This window comes from Octodon degus, unplaced genomic scaffold, assembly GCF_000260255.1.
Source record: "Octodon degus isolate 3935 unplaced genomic scaffold, OctDeg1.0 scaffold00038, whole genome shotgun sequence".
Taxonomy (NCBI): domain Eukaryota; kingdom Metazoa; phylum Chordata; class Mammalia; order Rodentia; family Octodontidae; genus Octodon; species Octodon degus.
The window spans coordinates 13,789,411-13,798,513 of record NW_004524614.1 but is presented as its reverse complement, the minus strand read 5'-3'; the positions used below and the strand labels follow the sequence as shown (position 1 = coordinate 13,798,513).

Genomic DNA, 9,103 nt, shown 5'->3' with positions numbered 1-9,103 from the left:
ATTTTAAATAATAATCTTATAGCATGTAACTGCTAAATTATTAGTTCTAGTATCATTTTAGGCACCTTAGAATTTCTCCTTGTCTAACTGAAACAGTCATCATTTTTATAAAGAACAAATAGTGAATACAAGTAATGAATGAAAATATCTTTGTCTTGTTTTTGTTAAATGGGAAACACAGTCTTTCACTGTTAGGACATTAGTTACATTTTTATAAATGTCCCTTATGTTGAGGGAATTGAATTTAAGTTCTAGTTTGAGGGTTTTTTTTTTTTTTTTTTTGTATTTAGGACTCGGTGTACAGGGTCTCACCGTGTAGATTGGACTCTTAATGATCCTCCTGTTTACAGCCTCCCAAGTGCTGGGATTATAGGCATGTACCACCACACCCAGTTTCCATCGCCCTCTCAGTGCCACCTGCAGCCGGGCCAGCAGGACAGGCCTGGGGATCGAACTCCAGGCTCCTGCATCTGCCTAAGCAGGTGCTTTAATCCACCTAGTTATTTGGATGGTCCTCTAATTTCTAGTTTAATGAGAGATCTATCATGAATAGGTATTGACTTTCAAATGCTTTTCCTGCATCTAGAAAATGGTCCTGTGTACACACACATGCACACACACATATCTATTTCATTTTTACACTGATAAACTGCATTGAACATGTAACATTGGACATGTAACAACATATAAAAGTGAATGTTACATCAATTTTGAAGTTTTTGAATATAGAATTTATGTTCATGACATAATTGTTTTCACAAATTGCTGGATTTTTCAAACTTTGCCAAACATCACCTGTGCATGTTTATGATAGATAGCAATTGATAATTTCTTTTCTTGAAATGTCTTCAATGTTTGTATCTGAGAGATTTCACAAAGTGAGCTGTAAAATGTCAACTCCTGTTTTCTGAAAACTTTAGTATATACCTGGCATTATTTCTTCTTTAAATGCTTTGTAGAGTTATGTAAATGTTTTAAAAATATATTCCCTGCTCTTAACTCCATTATTTTCCTTACATTGTGCTATAAATATATAAATTTAGACTTCAGTATAATGGATTGAAGTTCTCTCTTTATAATGAAGGCTTTAAAAAACTATTTCTTACTCTATCAGCATTGAGAATTAAGTAAATTATTGATGCTCACTTGAAAGTCAGGAAAATACTCTTTATACAATATAAAGCTCAAAGCTAATTATGATAACATTATATCTACATTTGTTTTATTAGTAATAAAGAACACAGGTATTTATTCTAAATCTTACTTTTCACAATAAATCTAAGACTGTTTTTATTGTTGTTGTTTATCTCATAGTATGTATACCTATACTCTTTTGGATCCTTCTCTTAAATAATTCTATAATCACAGCTGTCCACAGGAACAGCTCTTCTTTCATCAATGGGATTTTTGTATCATTTATTTAGCACTTAATCATTTAGTGCCCATACATTTGGATGTTTCTGCACATAAAATGTAATTTCTCCATGCAAACAGTACTTAAGTTCTAGCTGAAACTAATCATGCAATAAGTGTTTTATGAATATTCAGTTTGCTTTCTTCTTATGCATTGTAGTTAGTAGATACATAATAATGTCAGGATTATCTTTCTGTGTATTACGACCCTTGCTTTAAAAATAAACAAACAGCACAAAAGCAATCTCTTCTTGATCCTTGCTCAGGCAAGACTGCGAAATGTTATGAAGATAGTATTCTGCTTTTTTAATTGTTTATCTATACAACAAGAATGGAGGAAAAGGGTCTATGTGTTCTCACTTCACCAACATGTGAGCTAACCAGGCTCTACCTCAAAGTTTCAGTTTCACTAATCATGGGAAAATGTCACAATCTTGGCCTACACTAAAAATTTATAGCTAAAGCTATTTCTATGTACTTCTCTTAGCTTTTCTGTTTATCTTATTTTTCATGTCTCCAACTTAGTTGTGGCCTCGGACTGACATTCATGCTATTGTGAATGAATCACACTATGAGTCCTGCCAACCTGCACCGGTTTTTAAACACCATGACAGCCACAAATGTGAAGGTCAATTCCATGTTCTTGTTGTCAAGTTGATCATACATACAAAATGTTTATACAAACCATTAGACATTTTCTTTAAAAAAATTTTTTGTGTATTTATTTATCTATTCATTTATATAGGGTCTCGCTAGGCAGCTCAAACTCATAGTGCTCCTCCTCCATTCTCCCCAGTGCTAGCATTACAGGTGTGCACTACTACACCCAGTTTCTGTAGCTCTGATGTGACATGTGGTACCAAGGATTGAACTTGGGTCTTTGTGCTTGCCAGGCAGGCACTTAGATTGCCAAGCTACTACCCCAGTCCCTAAAGGTTTTCTAATAAAGGCATTAAATACCTAGTTCTTGATAGGCCTCTACTCAAAATAAGTAATCCAAGAACAAATAAAATTACATGATTTAAGGGCTTGGGAGAAAGCTCATTAGAATAAGCACTTGCCTGGCAAGTGCAAGGGCCTGAGTTCAATCCCTGGTTCCACTAAAACCACCCCCCCCAAAAAAAAAACACACAAAAAAACATGATTTTATGAGATAAAAACAAGAAAAAATTTGGACCAGAAATGAATATATCAAAATAGAGCACCTCCTTCACTAATTACCCTTTATTTTTCTTTAATATCATGAACTATGATTGTTTCATACAAAATCAATAAAGTGTCACCAAAGTAAAAATACAGTGACTTGGAAATATATTTAAGTTTAAATCTTTGCTCAGAAGAGAAAAATATCCTAACATACATGCACACGTACAAATATTTAAAATAACAGTTAAAATTTACTTCAAATAAGATTTAAAATGCTATGATTTGCATGTGTCCTCAAAAGACCTGTGTTTAAATCTGAATCCCAAAGCACCAGTGTTGGGAAGTGGGAGTTTTAAAGAGGTGAACAGGTCATGAGGACTCTCATGAACTAATGAACATTGTCAATGCAACAGTGGTTTCTCATAAAAGTGAGTTCAATCCCCTTTTGCTCTCTTGACCTTTCCTCCCCTCAGAGGGACACACAATATGGAGGCGCCTTCCAGATACTGATCCCTCTATCTTAGGCTTCCCAGCATGCGGAATCCTGAGCCAGCCCACTGCTGCTCACTTTTAGCTACCCAGTCTTTGGAACTTTGTTATAGTAGCATAAAAGACTAAGACAGCTACATCTGAAACATACTTCCCCATGAAGTCTAATCATATTTGAATGGTACTTATTTTTTTTTTTCTTTTTTCTTTTTAGTTTTGGGTAAAAACATTTCATTTTTCATCAATGTTTATGGTCATGTCTATAAGTCAGAAATATATGTAGGATCAGTATAAATCATTTTATTAAATCGTAGAATTTTTAGATTTTTTTATAAAACTTAGTGCATGTATAAGTACAACAGTAAGAAAAAGGTATAAATGAGGCTCCACATGAAGAAATTATGGAGAAGAAACTTTATTTTCCAAGAGTTTCTAGAAATTTTTGGTTAAAAATCAATCCAGAATGTCAACTCTAAGAAAAAGATTCTTATATTACAGTGTTGGTTAAAGGTTTTCTTGTTGTTTTTGTTTTAAATACAATTTTTGCAAACAAGAGACTCAAGCAAACCAGAGTTACTTATTAAGTTAAATAACACATTCAAATTGGGGCCATAACAATCTAAAGAGTTATACTTGGATATAATATGGTCTTCCTTATAAAAACCCATGAAATTCAAGTTATATATTTTCTCAAATTCTAAAGAACAAGATAAAAATTGGAGCCTTATGAACTTGAGCCTAAATTCAGTATTGAGCATGAATACATTCTGGCCTTTTATGGTGAATAATAATTAATTATATGTATTCTCTTCAAAAGAATGATAAAGGTTTATTTTAGGCAATTAATTATGTTTTTGAAAAGATCATTCCAATTCCATACTTTAAAAATATCTTCCTTATTGTCTTTTTCAATTCACACTTTAATAATTTAAATTCCAATTATTATTGCCAAGATATTATAGGCAATTTTACATCCCATTAACCTAGCTTTGTTTTAATTATAAAGATCCTTTGTTAGATTGCTTTAAATGATTCAGTTTATAATTTCAGACTGTCCTGGGGAGTACTTTAATTCAGATACACATTCATCAACTGTTTTTGTCCTGTTAATTGTAGACAACTGTACAATTGCTTTCTCCAGCTATGATTAATGAATTGTATTCACAAGTGTAACTGTTGAGTAGGATAAACATTTATAACAATTTCCACTTAAATATTTCTATCTTTGTTCCCATAGAGAAAAATTAAAGACTGATACTGTAACAACCAAGGGTAAGTGATTTATTTTCAGTGTTTCATTTTAAAGCAAATAATAAAGTAAAGGAAATGTTATCTGTTCATGAAATGAGATAAAAAAAGCATGAGTAAAATATCTAATTTGAGTACTGCACATAGTAGGTACCAACAAATGCTTGCCAGATAAACAGAATGTTTTTACTGTAAGTATATCCAAATTAAATATGGTACTTATTTAAAATAGAATTCATGATTTGAATTTGTATAAAATCTAAATTGAAATAAATGACCAGAACTAAAGCTGGGAGTCAGAGAAATCCTGAACATGTATTACACATTTCAACAAAGAAGACACTTTCCCATTTTAAGTACCTATTTATTATAGCAGCTATAAGAAATAAGTATGTATTACTGTGAACCCTAGAAAAACTGGGACAAAAATGATATTATACAGATATGACATAGGAGGGTAGAGCTGATATCTGAACTCACTACAAATATATACCGTTATATATATATTACATAAGATAATAGGCACTGAGGAAATGTCATAAAATATACTGAAAATAATGAGTAGGATAAACATGTAGAACAACTCCACTTAAAGGCACCAACTCTAAGGTATCATAAATGTAAACCAGTGGGAAATGAGAGTACTGGAAGAACAGGGAAGACACCTTGTCCAGATTAGGGATAGTTTCCAGCAAACAGACTCTTCTTCCAAATGAAAGAAATTATCATTTAAAGTAAATGTTCATGTTCTTTGAAATGTGGGCTGCTGGAGAAAACATTCCACTATCTGAAAATGCAACCCTCATCAGCTTACAAAAACTATCCAGCAAGTCTTCAGTTTCATTTCCTTATTCTTTTTGTGTTTTTCCACTTGGTACTGTCACTAGTCCACATTATTCTCTTCTCTTACAGGTAACACCCACTTCCTCCAATTTCGTGCTTAGCAAATGATTTTTCTTTGCCAGTCGTAGAGAAAACAGTAGGCAACATCTGCGAACTCCTCCAACTTAACTGCCTCTCAGTGGTCTTCTACAAAAAAACCAAGGCTCCTGCTTCACTCCTCCCATCTCAGAAACTACTTAGTATTACTTCTTTCCTTTCTAACATATTGGCTTCTTTCCACTAGTATCTAAAAATAGTCTATTTTTCCTTCTAGAAAACAAACAGAAGACAAAAGACCACCGAATATAAACTTAATGTGTTTGCAAAATTATCTTAGTTGTCTCCTTCCTGACCAAAGCTTTTTGTAGAAGTACTTGCTATATATGTTTGTCATTTCGCACTGTCTTTAACTTCCAGTTCTCACTCCTCAATTCTATGCAAGCTTGCACCTATCCCACTATTTCAGGTAAACTATCACTTTCTCAAAAGACAGCTCCAGCAGTTCAGGGCTCCCGTAGCATGCTTAATTATAATTACACCTGTAACTGTACTAGACTGTAAGTTCTATTATGGCAAAGCCTGAGCCTACATCCAGTATCAGTAGCACACAGACATCCACCACTTTGTTTAGAAGCAATCACTGTTGTCTTATAGTGACTGAAACCTATAGCCTTTTAAAATATGTTTTAAAAATCCTCTTTTATCTATTTAGACCTTCTCAACATTCTACTTACCACTCTTTCCTTCGTTGGTTAAATAAACATTTGTGATTACTAACTACATGCTAAGTCCTATTCCAGATATGTAGTAGTAAAGAAGATGATAAACAAGAAAGATGTTCTTAAGGAAAGTGGGTTTAAGTAGGGGAAGAAAATGTAAACAAGTAAGAAAACAAGATAACTTGCTTTGTTATTAAGGTAAACATAAAGCTAAACATAAAGATATGGGAAAAGAGCGTTTTGAGAAGGAAAAGCTTAGCCCTATTTTTTCTACTCACTAAACACACTGTCACTAAGCATCATATTCGGATCCCTGTTAAGTACCATGTAAGAGCTGGGTCACATAACTGTCCATATCCATCCCTAGTGTTTGGAGAACTCATGTCCCAAAGACTTCATGCCTATTAAATAGCTGTAATTGGAAATTTAGAAGCTCATTTGAACCAAAAGTGAAGACATCAATAATTCCACCTAAGTCCTCCCTTCTCTATTTGTTTAGCTAAGTCAGTTATATCATAAGATCTATAGTTACTAAAGCCAGAAATCAACTTTCTTTGAATCTTTCAGTGTTTTGTAATCAGTTTTTCTGATTTATTTCCCAAATGATACTTAAAATTTGTTCAGTTCCTCTAACAGCTACTATCAGTCCATGACACTGTGGTCTCCAATATAATTATTGAAACCTCACCTGCTCCATTCTTGAGCCTCAGAAATCTTTTCACCATATTGAAGGCAAGGCTGAAACAGTTTAATTACTTCCCCAAACCCTACCACATGGAATGATCTACGCCAATGGCCCTTTCCATACAGGGCTACACATCTCTATGTGTTCAGCACACAATATGCACATAAATGTCTGATGGATCACAGAAAATGTTGCTGCAGCAAAGTATCTTGCTCTGTTGTCTTCAGGTCTTTCTCACTATGCCATTCCCTCTGCCCAGAATTTAATATAATTTATTTATTTACATGATATTTTTATTACTTTATTAGCATATTATTGTAGTATACAATGGTTACCTTCTTAAGTGTAGCAGGATATGCACATAACACATCTCTTTAATTCCTTTTGCCAGCCCATCTCTCTTCTCCTTCCAACCCCCAACTCTCAATCCCCTTCACCTTTATCCAAAAGATATCTCCTTACTTCCTGTTTTGTAGCTTTGATTTTGCTCTTTACTTATAATTTCAGTTCCTCATAAATGAATAAGATATTTAAACTTATATGTTGCAAGGTTGTTCTCTGCCATTTGCCTCTCTGCCTTGGAGCCAGATGAAGTTGTTACTGGAGGACTCCAACAGCTCAAGTTATTACTGGAGGACTGCAACCTCCAGTAACAGAGCTAAGTAATCCTTTCCTTTCCTAATTTTGGGTGTCGAGTATTTGTCCCAGCAACAAGAGAAGAGTAACTGAGATACCACTGATCTCAGCTTAACCTCAGTGTCATCTAGGAGTTGTTGAATCTATTTTTTTTTATTGTTTTGAAGATATTTCTCATTACTTGACACCCCAAATCAGAACAGATCTAATTCTAATATTCTATTCTCACATTGGTCACTTCTACTTCTCATACATTTGTAGAATTATTAATCTCCTGATTTTCTTTTTTGAGCTCTTTATGCACTCTAACTTTCTTCTGTGTTGGTCATTAATGTTTTCCATCATTTTATTTATGTCAGCTAGCCTTTTATTAATATCTTTAGTAAATTCACTGGTTATTTTATTTATTTGGCCCATTATGTTCTCATTTATCTTTTCTGTGAGCTTGTCAAATACTTTATTGATTTTGGATGTATTATTTGCCCTGATATCATTTCCAATAATTTGGTGTTCTCATCCAGGATAAGGTTGGTTTGTTAGTCCACCCCTCTGTTGCCTATTCTTTTTTTTTTTTTTTCCTGGAACCGGGGATTGAACTCAGGCACTTGTGCTTGCCAGGCAAGCACTTATTCTACTGAGTTATTTCCCTGGTCCCTTGTTGCCCTATTCTAAAGGGAGTAAAATATATTTTTAACTTGGAGTTGGTGGATTTTTTTTGGGGGGGTGGGGACAGGGTGATGTCCAGCACAGGCCTGCTTGTACACACTGCAAGATTGGTCCATGCCTGCTTGCTTTTTTTTTTTTTTTCCTATTCCTTAATTCCAGGATTAACCTAAGAAAGGTTTTTCTTGCTATAGGTACACTTTCTGAAAACAATGCAACTCTCCTACATGGTAGACCATATGCTTGCAGACTAGAGTGCCTATTGTTGCATTGTATCAAGACTTTACACCATCTTTTTCACAGACTTCTTATATTATTCTAATGTGTTTATCTAATAGTTCTCTCACTGCATTCCTAACCATATTTGTTTTAAACATATCTGTTTTGTGTATCAAAATTCATAATGAACAATAAGTTCTGAGCTGCAACAGGATATTTTAATACCTTTTTTTGGGGGGGTCAAAGGTTAAAGAAAATACAGAGGGTGCCATGAAACAAATTATGATGGTGTAAGTAAAATTATGGTGAACATTTCTGATATAAATTCTTAAAAGTTTGTAAGTATACAAAACAAACCACCCTCTATCAACAAATAATAAAAATGTCTCCTGTTTTAAAATCTTAAAATGTCTGAAGTTAGCAAATTTTCTATCATCTCCTTTTATAAATCAGTAACTATATTATTAGTTTAAATTGTGGAGATATGATTCTTTTAATCCTTAGAAGTACTACTGATGTTAAGGTACTTTTTTTTCTTTCATTCCTAGTTTAGCAGCAAGGTTAGTATATAGGTGAATCCAGAGTTAGTTTTTTGAAACTGACATGACACTTATTAGCCCTGTCAAATATGTTTTCTGTTTTCTCATTACCTGAGAAGAATTAGTTATGAGTTCTCTTCACCAGATTTTGTAAGAAACTGTAGGCACTCTTCTCTCAAATATTGTGTTACAAAAGTTTCTCCTGCCAAGTATGATGGCACATGCCTATACTCTCAGCACTCATCAACTTGAGGCAGGAGGACTGCTAAGAGCTTGAGGCCAGCCTGGGCTACTTAGCATATTCCAGGCCAGCCTGAGCTAGCTAGATACTATGTTCAAGACCAGCCCGAACAACACAGTGGACAAGGTCTCAAAAACAAACTACAAACAGTTTTTTCCCCCTACATCTTTAATGGTACAGTAAGAAAAACCTTATTTTAAATTTTAAAACTATTTTATAGTAA

At 33.8% G+C, this 9,103-nt stretch overlaps 1 protein-coding gene across 8 annotated transcripts in view; it reads right to left on the bottom strand.

Annotated features, from left to right (window-relative positions):
- Positions 1–9,103, bottom strand: part of Nbea (neurobeachin) — a 760,086-nt gene that overhangs the window by 353,205 nt on the left and 397,778 nt on the right. The window lies entirely within an intron of this gene.